At 39.6% G+C, this 27820-nt stretch overlaps 1 protein-coding gene and 1 pseudogene across 3 annotated transcripts in view; one reads left to right on the forward strand and one right to left on the reverse strand.

Moving 5' to 3' along the window:
• The window catches only part of robo3 (roundabout, axon guidance receptor, homolog 3 (Drosophila)), a 172167-nt gene that overhangs the window by 11373 nt on the left and 132974 nt on the right, over positions 1-27820 (forward strand). The gene's annotated exons all lie outside the window — the stretch shown is intronic.
• On the reverse strand, positions 8505-9135 carry LOC147320078 (uncharacterized; annotated as a pseudogene).

Raw genomic sequence — 27820 nt, forward strand, 5'->3', positions numbered from 1 at the left:
TAAGGACTGTGTTTAAATTGTGTTACACACTGACAAAGCTAAAGAATTATTGCAGAGGACATGGAGTGAGGTGAACAGCAGCATGGCATATTGTGAGGGAAAGGACAGAGAAACAGTGACTCACAGTACAGTTCAAAGTGAATTGTAAAGCGTGAGTGTGCTGAGAGCCACAGGACAACAATGGAAACTGATATTTTCAGGAACTGTAATAAATGTATTAAGATGGGAGCTCTTCTTGCCGTTCACCAGCCTGATTACCATAAAGCTATTTATTAGGCTGATTTCCCGGGCTGAGAGCAACCACGACCAGGGAAAGGCGCGGAGGGGGTCGAGACCACAGGGAAAGGCTGACAGAAGGTTAAGGGCAAGTCGCCATGGAAACACACTGGGAGGATAGCAGGGAGTTATTGGAAATATTAGACATCCAGTTGCAGGTGGAGAGATGCAGAGCATGAGGTGAAGGGTCAGAGATAAGTATCAGGTCTTGTGTGCACACCATGGGGAGTTTCCGTAATGGCAGCCAGTTCAAGGTGCCATGAAAGTTAAATAAGCTGCGACTCTTACAGGTGGCTAAGCAGTTCAGTGTTCGTGCAAAAAAATCATATGCAATTAGCCTCATTATAGAAGCTTACCGTGCACACAACTCTAATCTATGTACACCCCCTCACATGCATGAACACTTCCTGCAGGTCTTCATTAGTGCTAATCAGGCGCTTGCTGCTGGCCACAGCGGGGTACACTGACACCACTTCCACTGCTGTCTCTTACTGTTCACATAATGTTCCATACAATAATATATTGTACAAATTGATGTTCAGCAAAAATTTAGAGCACTGGCTTCGGATTTGTAAAGTTGCTGGAAGTGAAGTGTGTACATGTATACATTTTTCTATAAAAGTATCTGATAATGAAGGTAAAATTTCACAGCAATCAGTATATAATTTTAAATCACAAAATCTGACCATGTGTGACTCGTGTCAAATTGCACTTATGTTTGTTATTATTTCTTAAATTCCCACAAAATTATTTCAGTTAAAGTTTAAATATTTATTTGTTCATTTATTAAGGATATAACTATAGATAAGTTTTTTTAATTTTATTTTTTACTATAAATAACAGCCCATTAGACACCATCATTGGAGCAATTTTACACACAAGCTTTCAAGATTTATTTTATTTTACCCCAGATTTGGGAAAATCTTTAGTTAGCCAATGCACAGGCTTGCATGCTTGCGTGGGTGTCATTGTCCACTAAATGTGTATATCCATAGGAACTGGCTGCTTCAGAGTTGGCTTATGAGTAGTGCTAGTATCAGTACTCAAGAAAAGTAATGTAATATCCCCATCCTAAAGAGGACATTTTGTACCATCATTCTTCATTTTTTCAGTATGAACACAAAGCTGAGAGCGCAAAGCAAAGATGATAGCGAGCCCAGTGAGACAGACATTACTGCCGTTGTTACTTTTTGAAGATCAGGTTCTGACTGCCATGATCTCAGCCTGAAAACCACTCAGGGTGTTTGGCCAGCTTAGCGTTAGCAATTCTGTCTGTGGCTTGAAAAGAAGAGATGTTCTGTTAGCAATATAGTTTTGTTTCTGTCCTGGATGCAGTTTCCACTCTTGTCTTTTTGAACAAAAAAAAAAAAAAATTATGTCCATGTCTCATCTGCCAGTTTCTCCCACTTGCACACAAATCAGCTGATTGAAGTGCAGGAGCAAACAGAAATGTTTGTTTGATGGTTTTTAAGGAAGGGGGAGTAAGGAGGAAAAGGCAAAGTGCATGTTTAGTTGTAGTTTAAAGCAGTTTTTAATAAATGTGTGTAATAAATTGCACTTTTGTTTATACACAACCTTTGAGTGGCCATATTCAGATGATGCATTGCTGGCAATTTGTTTACTTAATGTATTCTGCAAAGTGCATTGTTTTAAGTTGATGGAGTGGTTGTATTTCGTTAGGGTAATGCCTTATTTTTGATCCTGTAAAACAGAAATGACTGATTGTGTCTGCATTGTTTTTCTCTTTAAGAAATTAAAACTCGGCGCTGGAAGCAAGATGTTATTTTTAGAAATCATCAAACTCCTAGATGTTTGGGTGCTCTGGAGGTAAATTATACATGTTTCTGCACCTTCAGGCTTAAGATATGAAGGACTGCACATATGATTAATACGTTGAGACAATGTAACTGGATAAAATGTCATCATCTGCCTCCTCACCTCAAGCTTATATCCTGAACTGAGGTCAGGGCTCTAACAAACCAATACTTGCATAAAGATGCTTATTTATTCTGGATAGTGTCACCATCACTCACTGTCAACAGATTACACACGTAGACAGCAAACTGGCTAAACAACAAGAGCTGGTTTATAGTTAACATACTAGCTAACATTGAGCACTAAACATTACGCGAGCTAGTGTTACTTTTCTGTTAGAGCCGCTTCAAAGAAAGCGTCACTAACACCGGCTAACAGCAGCCATCATCAGCAAAACCATCAGCGCTTACCGACAGTAAAGTTAAGGACATCTCCAACACCTCATCTCAGCATCACTGTCGTTGGACAGACGTCAGCTTCACTGACTCACTGACTTGGACTACTTTCACAAGGTTTTACAGCCTCCATTAAAGTAAATAAACATGGACATTAGCTGAGGTAAACAGCAGACTAAGAGCCTGCACTCACTACAGGTGAGCCCAGAGCTGTTTGTACTAAAGTCGCCCCTGTATCTAGGATTACGCACTTGAACTGGGAGAGGTAAGAAAATAAACACGATAAACTTACATCTACTGGTAAGATTTTACACTGTAACTATAAACTGTGGTTAGCTAAAAAATAACATTTTTTTTAAGTCATTAATATGCTGATTTTTGGCACAGATCCTGTGTAGAGGGATAGTTAGCTAACCAGAAATTGTCCTAATTATTGTCTTATAACGTTACTTATAACTGATTGATAGGGGCTGACATAATTATTTTTTTAGTGATCAGGTTTTGCCTGTGTGTGTGTGTGTGTGTGTGTGTGTGTGTGTGTGTGTGTGTGTGTGTGTGTGTGGCTGTCATAGTAAAAACACAATGCACGTTAATCCAAAATACTGGAAATATTAGTGTCAGTATTAGCCAGATTGCTTATTGTATAGCAGTTTAGGGTTTTTGAATTGAACTGAACTGCCCATATGGAAAAGATATATATAAATCTTATAAAGTTTGAATCTGTCTTGTGTGAAACTCGTATGAAAAGCATATAAGAGTGAAAACGGATATAAGATCCCTTGAAAAATTATATAATGAAACTTGTATGTTTTGGATACTTACTAAAACAATGTATGAAAGTAATGAGAAAGTGGCCACTTTCATGAGTAAATCATGTAAGCCTTATATGATTTACTCATGAAAGTGGCCACTTTCATGAGTAATCACATATAAGTTTTTACTATTTCTTTTCCATATGGGTGAGTATCAAGTTGCTCAAAAAGTGCATGAAAATTTAAGAGTTTATAGTAGAGCAGGGTGATATGACCAAAAATATTTAACACGATATACATTTGAAAATTTGCGATAAAGATATAACTGACGATATAATTGACACTAGACATTATTAGTGCAAAAAAACAACAACCCATCAATGTATTTTCACTTAAACAAGCAGCTGTTTTTTATGTGCATTAAAGTTATATAAAGTTATATAAAGTTATATAAAATGTAATGTAAACCAAAAGGCATTTCCAGTGGAAACTGGCCGACATATCCTCAGCATAACCATGTATAATATCCACAAAACTTAAAAAGAGGTTATACACACACAATACGGTAACATTATGTTGAAGCACAGTAAGTATCACTCCGCGAGGCTCCTGCCTACGATAGCCGTAATGCGCCGACAATCCATCAAGCGGTGTGGGTTCGTAGCTTAGCAAAGTCGTACTGAAACATTTGACAGATTTTCGAGCGCCGTGTACGAGATAAAATCGTTTCCAGGTCAGTAAACACAACCAGAGTTCATACATAAGGCACAAGGGATTATAAGGGACACTGTCGATTTTCAGAGAAATCAAAGGACTGATTTTAAGTGTGACGTATTTTCCAAAAAACACGGTAATAACGACGGCCCGCTAGCATGCTCTACCAAAAATAGTGCTTTGTTGTGTATCTGACGGACGAAAGCTAAACCAGTTCCACCACTGAAGCTGCAACATTTTTACAAACCAGTTCTGGTTCATCTGTTTCATTTAACGATCCGCTTTCGCCCTTCTCATTCTCCGCCATGCTTTTTCCGCTATGTGCATATGTAAACAAAGGCACTGAGCATGCGCGTTTTGCCCATATTCTATCGCGATATTTCATTTTCTTATCGTTGCCCAACATTATACCGGTATTACCGTGAACGGTATGATATGGCCCAGCCCTAGTTTATAGTTTAAAATTAAAAACTAAGTATAAATCATAAATACAAGAACAGGAATCATTTTATGCTTTTAGAGGTCAGTCCTTCAAACATTAAGCTACTAAAGACTTTCTTTAACCTTTGATCTGCTCTTTCTTTCAATAATCTATTGAATTATTCAAGTCTTTTTTTCCCATTTGGATGTTTTAGTAAAAAAATGTCCACAGTTTTACTTGCAGTAAAGGAGGAATTAACACACTTACCTAAAACATAACTTGCAGCACCTCAGAAGGATGAAAGCTTTCACATACACCCACGCACACACCCACACTGTGTAGACAGAGAGTTAATAGGCAGGTCGTTCTGTTTATAACTCTCCTTGCCACCGGTGCTGTTAGGCTCATAAGTTATTAATACAAATCGATGCCGCGAGTTCTTCTTGTTACTGTAAGTGAGCTGTGTTGGTTAAGCTGCTGGCCTTTTTGCCTCGGTTTGAATATATCTTACTTTGTAATAGTAGTTGGAATATTTAAAATGTCTATTACCATCCAACGTCACACTCATTTACACCGGCTGACAGATTCCAGTTCTTGTTTCTGACCTCACTGCACTTACATGCAGGGCCTGTCCCAGCTGACTCTGAGTTAGAGGCTTAATAGTACGAGGTGTGTCACTGATTTACCAGTCTGGTCACAGCTGGTCCATCACACTGCTGATATATAAACAGAATTTCAAATGTTTAAACATACTTTAAAACAAAATATATATGAAGATCAATAAAATAAAACACTAAACTACTGCTAACTGTGAAAATATAAAATGCCAGCGCCTAAAACAGTGAAATTCAAAAATCAGTTTCTTTCTTTCTTTGGAGAGTTAGGAAAAGAGAGTAAAAAGCATAAGCAGTAGACTTATAAAACTGTTGTCTAAGCTTAAAATATGCAAGCAATGCTAATTCCTGACACATTGGGCAGCACAGAGCATGACCTTATTATCTTCTCTTGAAATGAACAGGTGAGAAGTGCAGAAATGTCCAGCAGCTGTGCTGGGCTGACCTCATCACTGTGAGGATGTAATATTCTGAAAGCTTGACAGAGGTGCTGCAGTTACGTTCACCTCCATACAAAGAAAACAAGCTGTTTTAGGAAGACGACTGTAGTAATATGGGTCATATATGATGCCACCTGACTGACAACATGGGTCTTTGTTCCAGATGTGAATATTTACTGAAAATAAATCCACATCTGCTTTGACTTGTCCACTGCGCTGCATATCAAGCAGTGCTGTTATTATAAAGGTGGGTTTACCTTCAAAAAATTTAAAATGATTCGTCCCTCTGAAAACAACTGAAGCTGCAGAAAAGCAGCCAGTAGGGGGGAAGGGGATAAAACCACATCAGTGTGCACAAAATAATATTCATGTGTGGCTGCCAGCGTGTTTGGATAATGAATTCAACATTTAGATGAAACAGAATAGGAAAATGGGCAAAACACAAAAGAGGAAAACAAGTGTTTTGATCCATGAATGTGGGATGAGTACAGGCTTCGTGTGACATTTTTAAAACTTTTATTTTAATACATATTTTATTTTCATATTTTTTGATTATTTTGTTGACTATTTATTATTTTGTCACGTGTGAATTGATGATGTGCTGTAAGGTTCTGTTTCATTATGCTCAGTTTGTGTTGTGTTGATGTTTGTTATGCAGCGCTGCTCCACCCAGATCCTGGCTGTGTAAATGTTTATCCGCATGAATTTTCTCAGTCAGTCGGATTTTTCAATTATTATAATAAAATGCACAGATTCCTGATACTTCAGCAAAAAATTTTATTTTGACTTTCTCATAAGCAAATCTGATAGTTTCTTTCAGTAACTTTATCACATTGTAGTACAAAGCAGCTTTTTTGGATAAACTTCTGTCATGAAAAAGATCACATAGAGTCATACTGAGTATAAAGCTCTGTGTGCTGCTCTCTTCCTCCCTCTGTTTTCACTTCCTTCATGCTTTGCATTTGAAAAAGTTGAGTCAGTAAAATAAATATATAATCCCCTTCATGTCAGGGTCAAAGTCCACCTCTGACAGAACTCGATCAAAGGAAGAGGACCGCTCTGAGTTTGAGTGAAACACTTGTGGTTTAAAGTCAAACTCAGAGCAAAAGGTGGAAATCATTTGCTTTGTTTTTAGTCACTAGCCGCTGCTGGGCGAAGAGAGGAAAGTAGGAAACGGCTTCTTTTTTCATTCTACATCAATTTATTTAGTCTCAGAACAAAACAAAAGAACAGGTATTAGTTTGTTCTGTGGTGAAAACAGAACATTGCTGGTGTTTAGTCACTTTATATGAGCTGATGCTATGCTGAACTATGTCCTTTAGCTATGGTACAAAAGCACTGGTTATAAGAACAAGTGTGTCCTCCAGTTGCTCACAGGAGCCTCTGACACGCAGTTGGTCACCCGACTCTAGAACTTGATTTTCCAAGTCTCATCTCACATAGGTCTGTATCCAACCAGTGTCATGGCATAAACTTAAAAAAAGGAATAATTGTATATAACACTAGCACAGTGACACAGTCATGTCACTGTGAGGTATTCTGTACATCTGTGGTTCCCTCTAGTGGTTTGATAAGTGAAGTTCCGTCTCATCAGACCAGCAGGAAAACATCTGAGACACACTGGATGCAGAGCTTTCAATCTGCAGCAGCTGCTGGACTCATCCATGAATGCAGAAGGAGCAGAGAAGGAAAGGGTCCTTTGGGAATTCCCTCGGGAATTTTTAATGTGCTGGGCTACATTATCTCTGTAATACCAGTTTTAAACACCAGATGTCAGCGATAGATCCCTGTATGTGTATTTCCAAATCTGAATGGGTCCAAATCCATGGCTATAGTGTTTTTTATATACAGCCATGACAAATACCTTTATAAAATGAGCCTTTAAGAAGAATAAAAGTAAAAAGACCGGATCGGATCATTTAGCACAGTGTATCCTGAGTGATTGTGATAACTGGCCTCTACATTTATGGTATCCTCAGTTCTTAGCACAATTGGAAAGGCACATGGCATTTATTTTTCACACTTCTTCTCAGCAGATTTCAGTAACTCAGTACATCAGAAAGTAATAAGTAAGAAATAAGCTAACGCAGAGATGGACAAACGCCAGGAGAGAAAGATGTAAGGTTATTTTGAAAGTGAGTGGATCAGCAAATGATGTTTGCATCAGATCTCATTTTAGTTTCTTTCTGTTTCTTTTCTGTGATCAGACATTAGATCTGTCCTTCACTTATGTAAAATGATCTGGTTATTTCATGTTGAAACTGAACAGACTAACCTGGGATGTTTAGCATTATGGAAGTTTACATCAGTGGACTATGTTGGAATGGTTCAGGGCCTGTTATTTGATGGTCACTGTTAGGTTAGATGGCAGGGATTATTTAGTATTTAAGCTGATGAAAAATAATAGTCCACATACCGAAGGGGAGCATTTTTCTGAAGAAAATAAGTATTTTTATTTTGATAATTTATGTACAATTTGCCGGCAAAATGGGATGAATATAACTCAGGAGGTAGAGGAGGTCATTTACTAATTGGAAGGAAGGTTGTTGGTTTGATTCCTGCATGCCTAAGTATCCTCGGGAAAGATAGTGAACCCCAAGTTGCTCTCTGATGTTTTCATTTGAATGTAACCGTGTGTTTGACACTAGATCAATCAATCAATCAATTAAGGCTTTATTCGCCACATGCAGGTTGCCCTGTAGTGAAATGGGACACCGCCCCCCCGACCATACATACACAACACAGACATCACATGGGGTTACAGGTCGGAGATCCCAAGAGGGAGCAAGCATTGAAGGCGTTTGGAAAGGGAGTGTCTGCATATCAGTGTATGTGTGTGTCTGCGTGTCCATAGTTCAGCTGAGACAGTGTCCTTCGCCCTGCCAGGCTAAGTAAACAGTCTTCCAGCCAACCCAGGTGGCCTTGCATGGAATGGGAAGGAACAGACTCAACACAGTCGTTATCAGGGAGTTTATTTTCAGCTCCAGCCTTGAGCCCACAGCTGGCGCCGAAGGGGTAGCCGCATTATGATGGTGGTTTTTCTTTGACAAACAACTCATGAGAATTTCAAGCTGTTTTTAACACTCCGACACTGGTCTCTCCATCTCCCGTTGGATAGCTGCCAGTTTCTCCATGATGTTATTAACTTTCAATTCCGTGGTCTTGTCAGTCTTTTGCTCACAGAGCACATTCTGAGACCTCACGACCGCAGCCAACTGATCCACGATGTAATCCAACTTCCGCCCCGAAGTGTTGTTCCGGGTGGATTCTTCCCCAATGTACTCCAATATACGCTCAAAGGTATTATTCTGAGTATTTACTGCAGCCATAAGCACCTCCAAGCTCTTAACCATGCTGCATTTAGTTAGCCCTTTCTGAGAAGCCGCACCTCGTCCCATCGTTTCAATCCCAGCAGGCAGCCTTGTGGGGATTTGAACAGCCGGTTCTGCGTTCTTAATTCTCCGATAAGCCAGGGCCAAGCCAGCTCCGATCAACAAGAACCCTGTTATCATGGTTCCGAATAGGTAGATATCTTCAGTGTCCTCGATCGACAGTACCGCCAGGCACACGATCCTCCATTTCTGCCACCCGTCCATCGTGTATCCGGCAGGGAAAGTCCCTCCAGGGCACTCGGGCTCTCCCCTTTCTCAGACTTCTCGTTGAGAAAAGGGTGTCAGTAGCATTCAGAGACCAGTTGATCAAATCCATAATTCTCTTTTAGGATTTTTAGACACAGACTGTGAGACAGTGTGCCAGGGAAGTGAAAAAAAAGCACGAGACAAGACAAGGACATAAGAAGCTAAGCAGGGAAGATAAGGGAGAGGAGAGGAGAAAAGTGCGACCCCCTTCGCTGAGAGCCAAACAAGAAGATGGAACTCAGTTAGACATAGAAAGAAGAGCTTGTGTGAAAGCGTGAATGGAGCAGGTTGTAAAAAATGCTTTGAGTAAGATCCAGTCCAGGGTTACCAGTAATACAGTTGTATGTGTAGTTAATGGCTTCCTTTGTTGAATAAATGCTTCTAAAACAGTTAACCTCATCGTCTGCTCATAGTTCTTCAGCCAGGAATGAGCTACAGTAGACTCTGAGCATATTTAAAAGAGTAAAAGTCAGCACGACAGCATGTTTTAATGTGGCCGAATTTGTCTTTCTAAACAGTGGAAACAACCCACTGTGTGCCCAACTCACGTTTGACCACTAGGTGGTGACAGAGATCTTTTAGTGGTGTTAGAAACTAGAACTTCAATTGTAGACTATAACCTATCGCTGTATGTTTAATAGAAAAATGAGGGGGGTTTGGTTTCTATTTTAAGAGCACTGTCTGTCATAGTAGCTTGACTATAAACCTCTGCCTTCCTCGCATTTGTTTCTGCATGTTAAAGGATCATCTCTTCTTTAGTTTGTCTGATGTTTGGTGGGTTTTGTTGGATAGCTGTGACAGGTGAGGGGAGGGGGCGTGTCTGATCTGAAATACCCCCTTCTTAACCCGTTCCACTCTCAGACATACCTACATCCATCACTCTCCCTGGCATGCTGACACGCCCCCTCTCCATCTATTGTGGATATGTGCATTTGTGTGGGTGGGCCCACTGTTCTTTCCTTATGGAAATTGGAAAATATACATTCATATGTATGCACTCTCTGCACCAGCACTATTAATGTTTTATGCAACGTTTAAATTAAGTGAAGGACAAGACATAATAGCTGCAGCTTGAATGGAGGAACGAGTCGCTTTTAGCCTTGAGTGACTCTTCCACTTTAGTCACTCTAACAGACTTTTAAAGCTTTTTATTCATTCTGAGAGAGCGGCTGCAATTAAAATGTAGTTAGCCACAGTATCCTGAAAAGGATGCCATGACGTTTTGAGTTCAGTCTACTTGCCGGTCTTTGTTAAAGTCAAAGAAAATACAGTCTACATTTTGGAAGGTTCTAACTTCTCAACAATAGGATGTAGAGTCGCTGCTGCACCTGAAAGTTAAATCTCAAAGATGGAGGGTAAAAAGATACTATATGTTCACATGCCAGTACAGACTCTTCTATAGCTCAAATTAATTTAGACTTCCAGTGAGTACGCATCTTTTCCAGTAGAGGTAGAGAAACAGAGAAGAAAACAAGTGCTGTGATTCTCCACCTGTAAACACGTCCTGTCTCTGTGCAGATGTGCTCATAGTGCGTCTCCCTTCAGCACGTTCTCACTAACAGTTCGGGCAACAGGAAATAGAAGACATGAGAGGAATGGCAGAATATTGCTCTTCACATTTGGCTTGTTTTTCTAATGTGCGAGATGCACATCATAACATAATTTGCTATAGGTGAGCAGCATCTGGTATCAGTGAGCACTTTGGGGAGATTGGATGTGATCCAGGAGTGTCCCTCCCCTCTCCTCGTCCGCTTTCATTTTCTCTCTTTTCGCTCTCCTCTGCAGCCGTCCCACTTGCAGGTCTTTTACCTTTCTAAATATATCTTTGCCCTGAGCATTTTGCCTTCCCACCTCCACTGTGCATTGATTCTCTTCTAGCATTGATCTGAAATCCACTATCTGTGTGTGACCGTGTGGGTTTAAGCATGAGCGCCTCTCCAATTGCGTGGAGGTGTGTATGCAGATCCACAAACATTATGAGAATGTGTGCTCCAGATTTAGCGAATTGATTTTTTTCCTTTTCCTTTTTTTGGGCTTTTTTTTTGACCTAGTGTCCCTTTAGTTCTGCTCTCGAGTTCTAAAATGTAAATGTCTCTGACAGAGTCTTTAGACTTTGACAGCTGTGCTCTTCTTTGAGCAGGACACTGCTTTGAATCAGGGCGTGCATTCTACACATGAACCTCCCAAATCACAATAGCTCCTTTGCTTAGCATATGAAAAGAGCAACTGAAACCAAAATGCCTTTTATCTCTCAGTCAAATCCTGTTTCTCCTCCTGTTTTAATTAAAATATTTGTCATTTGAAGCACAGACCGAATTTATATCCAAGTCAGTTCACCAGGATATGAAACTGTTCCACTCTAGTGTTCTTACAGAGCTAAATAATGACAGTGTGAAGGTGGCTACATCATCCTTTGCAGCAACCCTTTCTCCAGGTCAGGCTGAAGTAATGAAACAGTCACAAAGCGCTCACAGTACCTGTGAATCCCACTCCAGCCAGACTTCAGTTTTATTGTGGCGTGGTGCAAAAAAGAAAAGAAAAGAAAAGAAAAGAAAAGAAAAAGAGAGCCTGTCCCTGTGCGTTTGCAAGGAGGCCGCCACTGATGGATTAAAAAAGACATGGGTGGAGAAGGGGAAGGATTTGCCTGCTCACTGCTTGGCTACTTGGGGGTATCGCACAGCCACAAGCTGAAATTCATTTTTCCCCCTCACACAGTTCCCATCACAGTTTTGTCAGAGAGGCAATCGATGCCCAGGCACTATAGTTCTGATATATGCTGCTGCCAGTGGGGCATGATGTATGCTTGCTGTCCCGTGGACGGGCTGTGTGCAACTTCTGCTACTCCCGAGTGAGTAAAGCCATTAGAGGAATCAAATTAAAATGTTTTCAATTTTAGAGTACATCTGTACTTTATTAAAGTATTTCTGGGTTTCTGTGTATATGTTATACTTTATACTTATATTTTCTAATGCAAATATTGTACTTTGTACTCAGTAGTTCTTATTGTGCTTTAGTAACTTGATGATTTGATGCAGACACTAGTCCCCCTCTTTCTGTGCCAGCCCATTTTAAAAACATCTTCAAACATCTCTGTGACACACTCATGGTGGTGTTTAACATTTCATACGTCCTTCATCTTCAGTTCACCTGGCGGCTCAGCACAGTGTGCATATCAGCTCTCATTTATTGTGTCTGGGGAAGAAAACTCTTGCTAGCGTTCTGTTTTCTCAATGAACAACAAAGCTTCCATAGAAATACGACGCTGTGGTTATGGTTCCATCATTAGCTCCTGGTGTCTGAGCAGGAGGTAACAGTGTCAGGACATAATGGTGTCTTTGTTAACTCTGACAGCTGTTAATTTCAGGCTGGCTTTGAAACTTCAAGGGATGTATTTAAAATGTCACATAATCAATAAAGCGTGCATAAATCACAGCACAGCACAGCATGCATCAGAACGTCTGCAGGAAACTGAACTGAAAACATTAAATTAAGCATAAAAGAAACAAGCATTCTCTTCTGAGGGTTGCTGTGCAGCAAGAACAAGGTCTGAGTGAGCAACACAAACCTTTCTGATGTGTGTCTGTGTAAGTGTGACAGAGAAATTTATATAGATATATGTTGGGTTTTCTTCCTCCTTTTTCTATTTTTAACCTTAAAATAGTGCAAAATGGAAAGACCCCTATTCTGTGTAATAACTGTCCTTTTGATAACAAATATTTATTTGCTAATTTGTAATCTGAAATCCTGTTATCTGAATTAGTATACTCACAATCTGATAACTTCCAGTCAAAGTAAGTGATACAACGAGCAGAGAAATAATCTAATGTGAGCTAATTTACAGACTGCAGTTATCATGTCCAAGCATCAACCATTATTTGAAGGGATTCAACATACAAACTGTGAATCCCTTTATCATCTAGCCAGTCATCTCTCTTCCTACACTGATGTATTTGCTGGAACTGGAATTTCCTTTTGGGTGATTGGATTATTCCAGCCGGTCAGGTACTTCATCAGGCTTGTTACTTGATGAACTGAGACTGCTGTTATTCCTTAGAAGTGATCATAGAAGTTTTTACTCAGCGACTTATAGTTTCACTAATTTCTTTTGTCATCAGTAGATGCCTTTTCAGAATTAATAGTACAGAACTCAATAGAGTGTCCATATGAAAGGTGAATGTAAGGTGATGGGCCACAGTGGATCTCCAGCGTCAGAGTGTCAGTATCTTCGGAGCTGCACACTGGAAAGGTCCCCTGATTAGCTGCTTTGGAACGAGGTGATTAACCTGTTGCTCCAATTTGTGATAATTAAAACATTCATAATGTTTTTAATACTCCCCTAACCAGTAATTCTTTGTGATTCTTTTGCTCCTTTGTGATTCTTTTTGCCCATTGTCATTATTAGAGATGTTTTACTATTGAGTGACAATAGTATTGAGTAAAAATTACCTTTATCAAAAAAACCTTTAAACTGGCAACATTGAACCTGTTAATTTAAATCAAAGTCTTTTGATTTGTTATTGGTCGCTGTGAGCAAAGGCTCTTTAATGCTAGCTTGTGGACACTTGCAGACAGCATAGATGTGTAGCTGTTTTAATCAAAGTAATTTCAAATGTTACTGGGATCCACCAAAAGAATATTTAGTGTGTGCAGTTTGGTGTAGTTTCTGAAAGGACTGATTGAGAAGAGCAAGTGAACATCTGAAATATGGCACTCAGACCCAATCAAACCGTACTACTGTACTACTGGTACAGTAGTATACTACTGATACACTATACAACGGGTATAGTAGTATACCTCATATTTACTGAATTATGAACTGTGTTGCAAAATTCCAAAATTCTGCAATGTGCATGTCACTTACCTCAAAACAACAGTCATTTTCTGCACTGCACATCAATTTTATATCCTGCAGATAAAGGTGACAGGCTGCACGCCTTCAGCTTCTCACACATTACCAAGACATTTCAGTGACTCCTGATGACTTAGGCTGTATTTGCAGCCTGCAGAAGAACAACAGTTGGAAAAAAAAAAGACTTTTGGTGTCATGCCATAGATACTGTTACTACCAGTAACCTAAGTTGTTTTGAGAATTTTTTTTTTGCTATTTGTGCAAATTTTATTATTTTAAATGTCATTTAAATTATCATCTATTTTTCTTAATTTTTATCTGTAATTTTTTTTTTTTACTTATTCAATGTATCATTTCTGGAATGTCAGGTGTACAGCACTTTGTGTTCAGCTGGGAGTTGTTCTAAAAGTGCTATATAAAAAAAAAAAAAAATCCATCTCTATATTTCACACAGAGAAAAGCCCAGTTATGGGAACATACTGGATTATTCTTATGACCATATTGATGGTTTTCTTTACTGTAGGCACACAATATTTTGAATGTCTTCTAAATATTGCATCCCCATGGCTGTCTCCATCTTAGTTACGATGACTAAGGATGTTATTGCGTGTGACAAGATGAAGAGACAGGAAAGGTGCACTCAACAGAAACACTTCACAGACACCATCCTTTTTTGTCTACAAACTCCCAATGTGTTTGAATTAAGCCGTCCATTCTCTGTCACTCATGCCTTCTTTACACTGCAGCAGCTATCTGCACACTCAGCTTTAGTGCTCAGCGGCTAGTTTGCTCATATATCTACCAAAATAAGGCCCAATCTGAGCTCATTTTGAGATGAGCAGTGAAAATATGCAATAATTCATTTAGGTGATGATGTGGGTGTTAATAGCCTGCCTTAGTGCTGCCCTCATTTTACCATGAAAGCAGCAGGAAAGACAGCTGACTGACAGTAATGGCTTCCATCCAGACTGACAGGATCAGACTGTGGTTTTAGGTCACCTTTTAGTGTTTCCCCGTTGTAATGTCTGAGTGTTCTCAGAGTTTATGCTGTATCTTTTTTGCTTCGGCTTTGTTACTAAAAGTGCGATTGTGGAAATGTGTTTCTGTATGAATTGTTCTTCTTTTTTTCCTCTCTCTCTTTCTGAATTAGTTACATGAAGAATGTTGTTGGTGACTTGGTACATAAAGTGTTAGCTTTGCAATTCAAGTAATCAGTTACTTACTTTTTCTAACAGACTGTCAGCGGTACAATTTTAGCACATTTGCAGTGGCATGCATAGGCAAACGTAAATCGTGATTCTGTCAGGATGTAAGATTTTATATGTTTTATATTAAGTGATCATCGTCTGCTAAGAAGCTCTACTTCACATTTCACCTGTAACACACCTATGCACCAGCTAGCTTTTAGCTCAAACTGTCTCTCTGAGAGAGTTTGTTGCTGGTTGTGCAGTGGAGTAAATTCTACTAATATGAACTCACCACACAATGAGTTAAATCTATACACTCAAAGAACATCTATAGTCTATTACACCCTCTGATTAAAACACCTAACATGCACAAGCTAAGTGCAAAGAGGGGACTATCTATTTGATACAAAGTACTATGAAAGGTACTTTTCTCAGTAGGCAATTCTTTATTATAAAAGATTACTTTGACACAGAGGTCTTTCATAATGGCTTTCAAACACCTTTTAGATTAGTTAGCAATTAAATCTGATAAACAGATGACTTTCAAATCAGCTTGGTGTAGCTTGGCATTACTTCCAACGACAGCATGGAGATATGAAACTAGAAAATAACTGAGAAGAAAATAATGGCATCCCATGGGCCCCATCCAGTCATTGCATCTTTTTTTTGTATTATATTTAGAGCTGGGCGATATGAGATTTTTTCATATCACGATATGTTTTTTTCATTTCAGGCGATAACGATATCTATCACGATATAAGCCAAATAACTATATTTGTAAGATTTAAATGTGCCGTTGCTCACAAGTAAAATGTGAAATAATCAGCAGCTTGTTTTTATTTAAATATTTATTTCCCATAATAAGTTCAACAGGGTAGATGTACTTAAGGAACATGAGACTTTTTCAGATAAATAAAGGCAAATATTGCAAACTACACAAAAGGCAGCCGCTAAAGTTTCAAAATAGAACAAATGAAACAGACTACTAAATTGTCAATTCCACTTAGAAACAAAGTATTAATTCTAAAAATAAATCTTAGTTTGTTTTACAGAAGAACAGACAAAACTGACTAACTTTTGTCAATATCAAATAAACTGAGAACTAAAAGGAAATTCTCAACCTCTCCTAGGGCAGGGATAGCTCAGTAGGTAGAGTGGTGGCCCCATGATTGGAAGGTTGGGGTTTCGATTCCCCTGAACAGCTACCCTGAGGTACCCCTGAGCAAGATACCGTCCCTACACACTGCTCCCCGGGCGCCCAATGGCTGCTCACTGAGTGAATGGGTTAAATGCAGAGAGGGATTTTCCCCACGGGGACCAATAAAGTACACTTTCTTTCTTGTATAGCTTAGCTTTTCAAACAGTTGTAACAGTTACTTTAGTCTGACAAAAGCCGAATGACGAATTAGCGCTTCCAGTCAGAGACTGAGGCTACGTCCACACGTACACGGGTATTTTTGAAAACGGAGATTTTCCGTTTTCGTTTTAAAAAATAATCCCGTCCACACATAAAGGGAGAAATGAAGGAAAACGCTGCTATGAACATGCCAAAGCAGCAGGTGGAGCTAGATTCCTAACCGTGCAGAAATGTTGGCCAATCAGAAGTCTAGAAGCCTCGGTGGGAAAAAGTAAACAAAGCTGGGGCATAGAAGCAGAACCGAGTCGTATGTGTGGAGGGACAGTAACTGTGTGTATATGTAAGCATTTAAACACTGCAGAGAGTAGAATTAACAGAAACAGTATTGTAGAAATTCATTTCACCGAAACAATAACGTGGCGCACAGTGTGACGCATGCACCAGTTTATTGTATTTCCAGACTTGCTTTCGGCACAATTTACAGTGCACGCTACTCTGTTTTTTGTCAGACTTGAAATAGCCGAAATACCTTCACACTACGGAACTTCCATGGCTCTTCCGTTCGACTATCTCTCCGGCGTTGTTTTCTGTTTTCTGTTTTCTCTTCGGTCACGCTTGGTTGATTTTTCTAGTCGGCACATTCATTTCCTCCATTACCCGCTGGCTGCTTCCCAAACAAACACACGTGCGGCTTGGCACTTGTGCTGTACGTAACAAGTCACGCGACGTGACGCTGCGGCTGTGATTGGTTCGGCTCTGCGCTACTGAATTTGGATCGGCTGACCTTTTTTTTTTCTTTTTTAAGAGGACAAGAGCGGCGAGGTCTATCGCGATAGCTTAATTTCTCTATCGAGTAAAAGTTATATTGCGATACATATCGTTATCGTTCTATCACCCAGCTCTAATTATATTTGAGGTGATGTTGTTGATTAGATTCACTCACCAGATTCTACCATTTATTCTAACTTTATGCAGTCAAAGCCTTGTAAAGTCAGCTATACATCTGCTCATATATTGCTGAATTGAAGATGCAACTCCATAACAAGTGCTTTCCCATAACATGCTCAGTCATTTAAATGTTATTTTACCACCATCACTTTTTCTCCAGAGATTTATGTCTTGCTTTTATTTAGGCTTGTCTATGTCATGCTGCAGAGGGAGATATGAGAGTGTTTATTTCACACTATTGGTTTCCTTTAAATTTCCATCCTAAAAAAAGTGTCCTAAAATCTACTGATGCATGTAGAAACACAGCGGTGCCACATCTGACATGCAGGATGCAGGAAGGATAGCAGCTGTTTGTCCCGAGTTCAGGCCTCCTTCTTCACATCTGTGCACCGTGCATCCTTGTCCAAAGTCCTACTAGTGCAGCCCTAAACTACACATGATAAGAAAAAGGACAGTTTGCCCAAGTAACCTCAGCCTATAAGGCCCATCCTGTTTGTTAGTTAAAATTAGATTTAAAAGGATGAATAAGCGACTTCAACTTCCTCACTACTCTTGTTTAGTTGGAGTGCATACACCCACTACTCCCTACACACATAATTTTCTAGGAAAAGAGAAAAAGAAGAAAATGAGCTCTATGAAAGGTATTAAATTCCATAATAGATCGTCTTCCCACCACAGAGGTGGTATGTAGAGGGAAGTACAAATAAATCAATATAACAAAGTGGGCTGTGCTGGAAAGACAGACAGTGGGCTGAAATATTAACCGAGCACCACAGGAACACAAGCCAAAGCCTATGAAACAGAGAATCCATTATGGACAAGGCTGAAGCTGTCTGAGGAATTGGATTCAGTAACAGGAGGGAGGGGGTGCGATGCCCGTTCACTGGTTTTATTGAGAACTCATTGCATGGCAAAATTGAGAAGCCATTGATATCGATCAGCAACAGTGGAGAGAGGAGAAAGCGGGCTTTGAAAACCGACAATATTCACCAAAGTTTTGTTTTTCTGTTCCCCTCAGAGATTGGATAGAAAACACATTTCCTCATATTCTCCTCATATTTCTCTATTCTCTTGCATCTGTTGCTGTTTACTTTTTTCCGTCTACTTTTTTTTCTGTTCCTGTCTCACTGCATACAGTTTCATGGTGTATTATTTTTACGGTGTATTGTATTGGAGGATTTATGAACATAAGTAATTTACAAAACTGTGTCAGAGGTCAGGTTGAGGGGGGGGCAGGTCTCACACTCAGTAAAACCACTTTGTAGACTAATTAACTAATTAACAAACAACTTCATTATTAGTGTAAAGAAAGAGAAGAACATCCAGAAAACATTGAAGTTTAGTGAACGACCCATTTCTAAAACAGGAGGAAGAACAGGATCTGATGTGATCTGATAGGACCAATTACACCCATTCCCAACATTAAATCAAATGTGTAAGGAAAACATCGATGTTCCAAGGTGAGCACCTGAACAAACATCCATACATGACAAGTCGACAATGCTTTCACTGTGGCCAGTTCATCAAGGCACTGATGCCAAAGGACACCTTGTGTGTATCACTGAGATGCCAGCAGCTTTGACAAAACATCAGTAATTGATGCCCAGGAAATTAGAACAGGCTCATACTGGACCTTTCCACCTTGTATCCATCCTCTATTCCCAGATGTATTATCTTTGCCTCTCTTGTCTCCATTATTTCGTCCCCCTTCCCCCCACCTTGATAGTAGTACCTCTGGAAATCCTCGTCCACAGGTAGTGTTGACAGAGCTTTTCTGTGAGCACTCAAATGCAAGACTTGGCCTTGTAAGGTCGTGAAGGAGAGTGAAATGAAAAAGGAGAGTGATTGTAGGGTAGCATTGTTGCTGAGGTCAGGGAGAACACTCATCCCCTGGATTTACACCCAAACTACAATATACAGCAGGATTTGTGACTGCAGAAATCCAATTTCTCCTTCGGAGTCTACTCATGGGCATGGACCTTGGTTTAACATATTACTATTAATATAGCCCTATGTTGTTACAGTTTTTCCTTGTAGTATGTACCAATGCGATTATGCATTTGTTAGTTTTTCATCCACAGACAGCATTATTGTTACAAAAAAGGGTTAGTGATTTTTCCCCAATCCACACATGGTCAAAATCATACAGGCTCAGATACATACGTTCACCTCCCCTGATATTTGGTTAAATGTCCCATTGCAAGTTGCACCTTGACGACATGTTTTTGGCAGCTGTCAACAAGATTGTGGCATAATTCTGGATGGATATTAAATAGCCACAGACCATTCCAAAACCAGTCCTAATGCATATTTGGCATCATTGCCGTTTAATAAAACCCAACTGTGTGTAAGTTTCAATCATCCAGCCTGAGGTGAAATTGAAGAGTATGGAGGCAGTCCTCCTTCTTCATTATTATTCCAGCCCCGGAGCATAATGATACCACAAACATTCTTGGCAGCTGGCAGTGCTCTTAGGTTAGAAAACCTCACTCCAAACATGCATCTGGTCATTGTGGCCTAATTGCCTCATCTGACCATAAAACCTTTCACCACAAGGTTTGTCCATGTGAGCACATGCAAATTTCAGTTGATCCTGAATTCTTTGATGATGTTTCAACCTCTACTGGTCTTGACAAAAGCATCATCACTCTTCATAAAAGTCTCTTGTCTTGAAAAATTGCAATATTGAGACACATATTATATGCCACCAGTCTGTGTAGACCTTGTTTGAACGGATGAGGCCTGTTAAGAAAATGATTTTTGTATAGTATCTAAAGCTGCTTTGCATATAGGTACAAACTGCAGACAGAACATATGTCAGTTAGATAATGAATGAACAATTAAAGCCCCATTTAGTCTTCATTAACAGTTTCCATGCAGATCCAGGAGGTTCGGTTTTGTCAGACCTTACAGGTGTCATGTCTCATCAGTACATTTCACATCTCATTTTATAAGTCAATCAGTTTGTGCCTAATGATGTGACATAATTGTTTTCTATTTCGGTTTTGATTAGTGTTTTTAAAACTACAAACGCTTTGGTGTCAGGGGACACTGTTCAAAAGCACTCAGTCCCTCCTACACAGTATTAATAACCTGAAACATTTGTTCACTTAATATTTGCCATGGGACCTAGAGTTAAAAAGTAAAGTAACAGAGTATACTGTGGGTAGAGGCGCTCAGTCAGTGAAAATGAAAAAAACAGAATCCGGTGGTTATTGTTAAACAGTATATAAAAAACTGAACAGAAGGCCAAGAGCTTGTCCCCAGAAGTAACAAGGGCAAATGCTGAAGTGAGTACTTTGTGTTATTCAACGGTTCCATGACAGTACTTTGGGTATGCTTTTCATACAAGTTTCACACAAGACAGATACAAACTTTCCATATGGGATGGCACTTTCTATACAGGCGCTGTGGAGAGCATCCTCACACAGAACATGACATCGTGGTTCGGGAACAGCTGTGTGAAGGACCAAAAAGCTCTCCAGAGAGTGATCCGTACAGCAAAACGCTGCTGCAGGATTGCTCTCCCCCCGCTTCAGGACACCTACACCAGGAGATGCCGGACTAGAGCAGCGCAGATACTGAAGGACCCGTCCCATCCTGGCAACAAACTGTTCCAACTTCTGCAATCTGGTAGAAGGTTCCGCATCTTCCGGGCAAGGACAGAGAGACTCAAGAGGAGCTTCTATCCCCAAGCCATCCATGCTCTAAACACACACACCCGCCCTCTCACATCATCTATAATTGACTGAGACAGGACTCTCTTCCAGACACTCTAAACCAAGGCACAATGTACATTTCAATTCCTTTAATTTTAAATATGTTTATATTGTCTATCCTGTAAAATAGTCAGATGTCTATTCATATTAATGTACAGAATTCACCTGCTTGCTGCTACTACTGCACATTCACCCAGTGTATATACTATATATATATATATATATATATATATATATATATATAAATAATGTTCTTCCTCTACAACCCCCCCCCAATTTTTGCACATGTCGAGGAGCGTGTCAGGCTACATTTCACTGTGTGTTATACTTGTATAACTATGCATGTGACAAATAAAGAACCTTGAACCTTGAACCTTGAACAACTGTGAACCTACCAAGACGAGGCCGTCCACCTAAACTCACAGGCCGAACAAGGAGAGCGCTGATCAGAAATGCAGCCAAGAGGCCCATGGTGACTCTGGACGAGCTGCAGAGATCTACAGCTCAGGTGGGGGAATCTCACAGTTTGTGCAGTGCACGACTAATAGTCGTGCACTGCACAAAATTGGCCTTTATGGAAGAGTGGCAAGAACAAAGCCATTCTTAATAGAAAACCATAAGGAGTCCCGTTTGCAGTTTGACACAAGCCATGTGGGGGACACAGCAAACATGTGGAAGAAGGTGCTCTGGTCAGATGAGAACAAAATGGAACTTTTTGGCCAAAATGCAAAACGCTATGTGTGGCGGAAAACTAACACTGCACATCACTCTGAACACACCATCCCCACTGTCAAATATGGTGATGGCAGCATCATGCTCTGGGGGTGCTTCTCTTCAGCAGGGACAGGGAAGCTGGTCAAAGTTGATGGGAAGATGGATGGAGCCTCTTGGAGTCTGCAAAAGACTTGAGACTGGGGCGGAGGTTCACCTTCCAGCAGGACAACGACCCTAAACATAAAGCCAGGGCAACAATGGGATGGTTTAAAACAAAACATATCCATGTGTTAGAATGGCCCAGTCAAAGTCCAGATCTAAATCCAATCGAGAACCTGTGACAAGATCTGAAAACTGCTGTTCACAAACGCTGTCCAGCTAATCTGACTGAACTGGAGCTGTTTTGCAAAGAAGAATTTGCATGGATTTCAGTCTCTAGATGTGCAAAGCTGGTAGAGACATACCCTAAAAGACTGGCAGCTGTAATTGCAGCAAAAGGTGGTTCTACAAAGTATTGACTCAGGGGGCTGAATAACTACGCACGCCCCACTTTTCAGTTATTTATTTGTAAAAAAATGTTTGGAATCATGTATGATTTTCGTTCCACTTCTCACGTGTGCACCACTTTGTGTTGGTCTTTCACGTGGAATTCCAATAAAATTGATTCATGTTTGTGGCTGTAATGTGACAAAATGTGGAAAAGTTCAAGGGGGCCGAATACTTTTGCAAGCCACTGTATATAAATGTAAACTAGCTGTAAATGTGCAAAGTTTGCTAATATAGGTACCAAAGCTGATCGTATGAGAGTAATTTTAGAAAAAAAAAGGTCCATTTAAAGCTTCAGCTTTACGTTGGATGATTTCTCCAGTATTGTGGACATGGATTCTTGGTTTGGACTAACTGCTGTGTGCTATGCCAGTTTTGTTTTACAGTCTACAGTAAACCAAGTTCAGTGGGAGAGCACGATGATAACGGTTCCACCAGCTGCTTATAGCAAACATTGTGTGTGTGTGTGTGTGTGTGTGTGTGTGTGTGTGTGTGTGTGTGTGTGTGTGTGTGTGTGCAGCTGTATGCATGCATGCGCATAGAGCTAGTGGGCAATTTAATTCAGATTCAGTGGAAATGATAGTCAGGCATATTGCTGTTTTTCGTCATGCTTTCACAGAGCCGTGGTTCCATTCTCAACTAGGAATGGCATAGAAGAATGTTTGCCAACAGCAGCGTGGCTTCTCCTCCTTCTCCTTCATCTTCTCCTTCATTCACCTACAGTGTGTGCAGTGTTTGCAACAGAAACAGGGCTTCAGCGGACAGGAAGGATTACATGCTCAAAATAAAGCCACAAAGAAATATACACAGGTACACAGGAATATGTGTGTTTCAAAATATGTTCATGTCTAAAGAAAACATTGTAAAGGAAAAGATTTTATGCAGATACAGACACATTTCAGTAAAGGTCAAGCCAACCACAATGCATTTTTAAGCTAATGAATCAAATTAAAAGGGAAAACAATGTGATGTAAGATTTAAATGAATCTAAAAAGATTTAACTATAAATCTGAAGCTCACCTTGGCTTACTCGTCCTGTTGGCTGACTGAGCTGCAGTGGCATAGCAAGTTGTCCTCTAATTGGAGGGTTTGCAGTTCCATCACAGCTTTTCCATGTGCCAAATTTGAGTTTTTCCCAACTGCAGATCAGCCTGTTGAATGACATCTATGTTGTCATTGTAATGCACTTTGAAACCACTAGAATTAGTTTTTAAGCTCTACAGTCCATTTAACATTACTTAGCTGTTCAGCTCACATTTTGCTCTTCAGTGTCATTGCACTCACAACATTGTTTTTGGCAGCAGCTGTTTTCTAAGGGAAAGCTCAAAAACCTCCTTGTACACCATCTGCTCAGCAGCAAAGAACACACCTACACACTTAGAAACCAGTTAGACTAACTATATGAAGCAGAAAGCAGCCAAAGAATGAGATATTTGCCTTCTGAGTTTGTTAAGATGAAAAAAAATGATATCCCCTGTGTCCCCAACATCCCTCCTCTCTCTTCTCTTACTCTAAAGACAAGAAACTATAACTCTAATCGGCTAATCTGACAATCTGACCAAAGGAGAGGAAAAACACAGTGCCATATGGATCCTGGTGTAAACCAGATCACACATGGGACTTAAAACAAACCCTGTATCATAGTTCTCTGCTTTCTACAGCTACACTTGACCCAAACACAAAAATACAAGCCCCCCAGTTCTCAAAATATCCAAGGATTACATTTCCCATTTGTACTTTGTAATACAAACTAAGATACAAATACAATTTCCTTGAGGCAGGCTTGTAAATGTAGAGAAAATAAGGGATTTTCTCTATGATAAAAATACTGGACCTGATATAAACTTGAGCAAACACATGTTCAGCTCCCAGATCACACAGTAACAGATGATACTCATTTCCTTAGTGGCCTTTAAAGCGTTTGAATTAATTTATTTGTCCTTTATTAAAAATGAAGCAGCCCACGCCACATCTGAATGACAATGCCTGCACCATGTGTTGGTCCATCTGGCCATGATCCACAGCCATACAGCACGACACTCTGACTTTCTCAAAATGTTTATAAACCATAGGCCCCATCTCACTATATAATATATATATATATGCCTATGACTTTGTCTGTATAAGTTTTTCTTATGCAAACCAGTTCGACATATTAATTTAACAAATCAAGTATTGGTTTGTTGAACATGTCTTGGGCACAAATGAAATTATCTCATTACAATTTGACTGAAACGGGGGGTAAACAGCTCTCTAGTGGTTTTGGCAGTGTCACTGAGGATGGGGATTTGGGGTAATTTATTTTGTGGTCCAAGTTCTAAGTGGTCTCATTGATTTATGGCAATGCTAAACAAATCTAGGTAATATGATGGGAAATAAAAAAAAAACATGAACCAGACAGCATTTGTGCATGGAGTGGAGCTGTCATCGGGCTCTGTAGATATGGGGAGATTAGATAAGAAGCTAACAGTTGAATGAGCTGCGTCTCACAGCAGTTTAAACAGCAGTGCAACCAAATGTGATTTGCACATTAAATGTGCTCTCATTAATGTGAGTCTATTAGCATGTTGGCCTTTTACAAAGTTATCAGCTTGTAAATGGTATGAGTTGCAGATGATAAAAGCTTATCATTGAGAAAGTGACAGTCACCCTATCAGTAGCTGGGGTCAGATATTCTTCTTTAGTTAAGTATTTCTTTTCTCTGATGCCTTTAATTAAACACAGAAAATAATTGTATGTCAATTATTATTACTCCTCTTATTCTAGAAGTAAATTCAGTTCTGCAACCACTTTCTCACACATGCACTTCAACCATTAACCAGGATGTCAACCAGAGCAAGTGTCTCCCATTCTAAATTAACTGGTTCTACACTTGTGACTGGACTTAAGTCAATATAAAATACCACAATTTTGGATGGGTCCAGTTGGGTCCAAGTGATGTCAATTTTGTTGTCAGAGGGTGAACACAAGGGTCTAAACAGATGGCTGCATTTTTTTGTGACTGTGCAGAATCATTTGCAGTGCACTACATTACAGTCATTAACTGCATGTACATCCTTCAGGTTGACTCCAAGTGGACTTGAAAAATAGTCTATTTGCATAATAATAGCAATGCCAACCGGTGTCCACAGGCTTATGCATCTGTTTCTGCAAGCTAGGCAGTTTTGCTCATCATTTAAGATGTCATTTAAGCTCGGGATGTGCAACACTGTCCAGATTTTTTTTAAGAAACTGTGTAAAATGACTGGATGTCTTAAACTGTGACTGCGTTAAGGCTGACATGTTGTCTACTTGGCTGTTTTGACTGTGATCACAGGACTTGAGAGTGGTGACTTGCAATATGATGACTTCAGCTCTTACATCTCCATGTTTATTGAAGTAATAAATCAGGTTTAGAACTGACACACAGGAAAAAGTGCACACTCACATGAGCTTTGACACCCGTTTGTGATTGTAGAGTGCTGATGGATTATCCAGTAGCTGATCACAGACGTTGCGTCCACTTTAAGAGACTCACAGTCTCCCACTTTCTGTGACTGCCATGCAAGACCATATATAAATGTGACTGACTTTAGACACTTTGTGAATTTGTACAGCTGATACTAACTGGGAGCAAGTCACTGGAAAATGAGAGAACATGCGAATAAGAATGAAGCACAAACAACAGGATCTATCATTTTGTCAGTGTTGAACAGTAATTACATGTATGATCTTACATTGCAATGCATGTGGTGTTTCAAATGCCAGATTTATGCTAAACATCTGGTTAGCATTATAGCATTATAAAAAGCTTTTTTAAATACACAAATTAATAAAAATAACAATAATAATAATAATAATTTGTCAACTACATAAAAACTCCTTTTAGATGGTTTTACAGAAGACAGTCGTGCTCCACGTTTTCATATTTTTTCTCAATGATACCTGATATACAGTCATTTTTAGAAATTTTTCCACCTAGCAGTACAGATAAATAAAGTTTATTCAGCACGGTAGTAAATACAATTTTAGGAAAAAAAATTAATTTCTCCATTTGCTTAGGAAATCAGGGAATTTAACCAATACAGAGGTTATTGAGGCACAGGCACTTGTATCCAGTACTCCAACACAAATGTACAGTAGATGCTTTACAGTAGTGATGCTATTTGTAGACAGCACAGTTTACCATGGAGAGGAAAGCACATCAAAGATTAGAAACACTGGCTATTGCTTCAGTGAATAGTGTTCGTTTCTTTTAACAGTCAGTTTGTATATTATCACTAGCTCTCTGTGCAGCAGGGGTTAGGCCAAGGGACTAATAATATCACAAAGATAAAAAAGAAAGAGAATGCCACAATACAAGTCGCTTCACTCATTTTATGTATTGCCCTTTGGTGACAGTAGACAGCTACAAGGTGCACACGATAGTCTGCACAGCTCTGCATATGGCCTACAGGCTACCGAGACTATATAACATTGAGTTGCTTTACAGCCATATTATAAGAATAGGGAGTGTCTGAGTCAAAGAACATGTGCAGAAAGATCAATGGATGAGTGTGGTGGCGTCAAAAGTTGTGAATGAAATTATTTTGAGAGCAAGTGAGAGCAGGAATGAAGGAGAAACAGAACAGTAACACATTTTCACAGATAAAAGCATAAAGACAGAACAGAAGCAATCTTCTTTTGAGAATTTAAGTGCGCAAAACTGAAACCAAGAGCCAGTAAGAATAGTTGCACCCTAGGTAGATTTTGCTTGCGTTGAACGCTCCTTCCACTCCAGTATGCTTCAGGTTAAGGCATTTTTTTTAAATCAGAAAATGATAGCACGTCAACAGATTTGAAAGTGGAGGATTAGTTGTTTAATATTGATGTGCTGAAGTTAACTGTGAACAAATTCATTTTAACAGCACAATCATTCAGCACATTGAAGCGATTTTCTTGTAATTATTTTTGTGTGAATCAAGACAGGTAGAGGTCACATTCTGTTATCCTTGTTATCTGCCTGCCTGATTGGCTGCCTGGGGAAAAATGGCAGGAAACGGCTATCACAAGTTGCTTATCAGAGCTGCATTGAATTGAAATAAACCACAGTGCCACAACCATGCAGACAGACACCCTGCTCCCTGCATGCTTTGATTGCGGCTTGTTTGAAGAAACCTGAAGGGTTACTGCCTTTTACACGTGGCGGCCAAAGAGGAGGTGGGAAAGGTCATTTCCTTTTGATGGCTGGCCCCTGCAGTCGTGCAGTTTGTGTGTATGTCACACACACACACAAACATCAGAGAGAAGCAGAATAACGTGTGTTCAAACATGGTAACCTTTTGTTCACTGACTGTTAGGCTTTATTGGAGCTGATGATGTATATCAGATATGCTGGATCTGTTGGTTTTTATTGGCTTTTCATATAATTCTAGAACTGTGTTATATATATAAATAAAAAATAAATATAACTATTT

This window comes from Aulonocara sp. 'chitande type north' Nkhata Bay, linkage group LG10 (assembly GCF_057382095.1).
Source record: "Aulonocara sp. 'chitande type north' Nkhata Bay isolate Kocher_YH1m ecotype deep benthic linkage group LG10, A_spYH_male_GT1.1, whole genome shotgun sequence".
Lineage (NCBI taxonomy): Eukaryota > Metazoa > Chordata > Actinopteri > Cichliformes > Cichlidae > Aulonocara > Aulonocara sp. 'chitande type north' Nkhata Bay.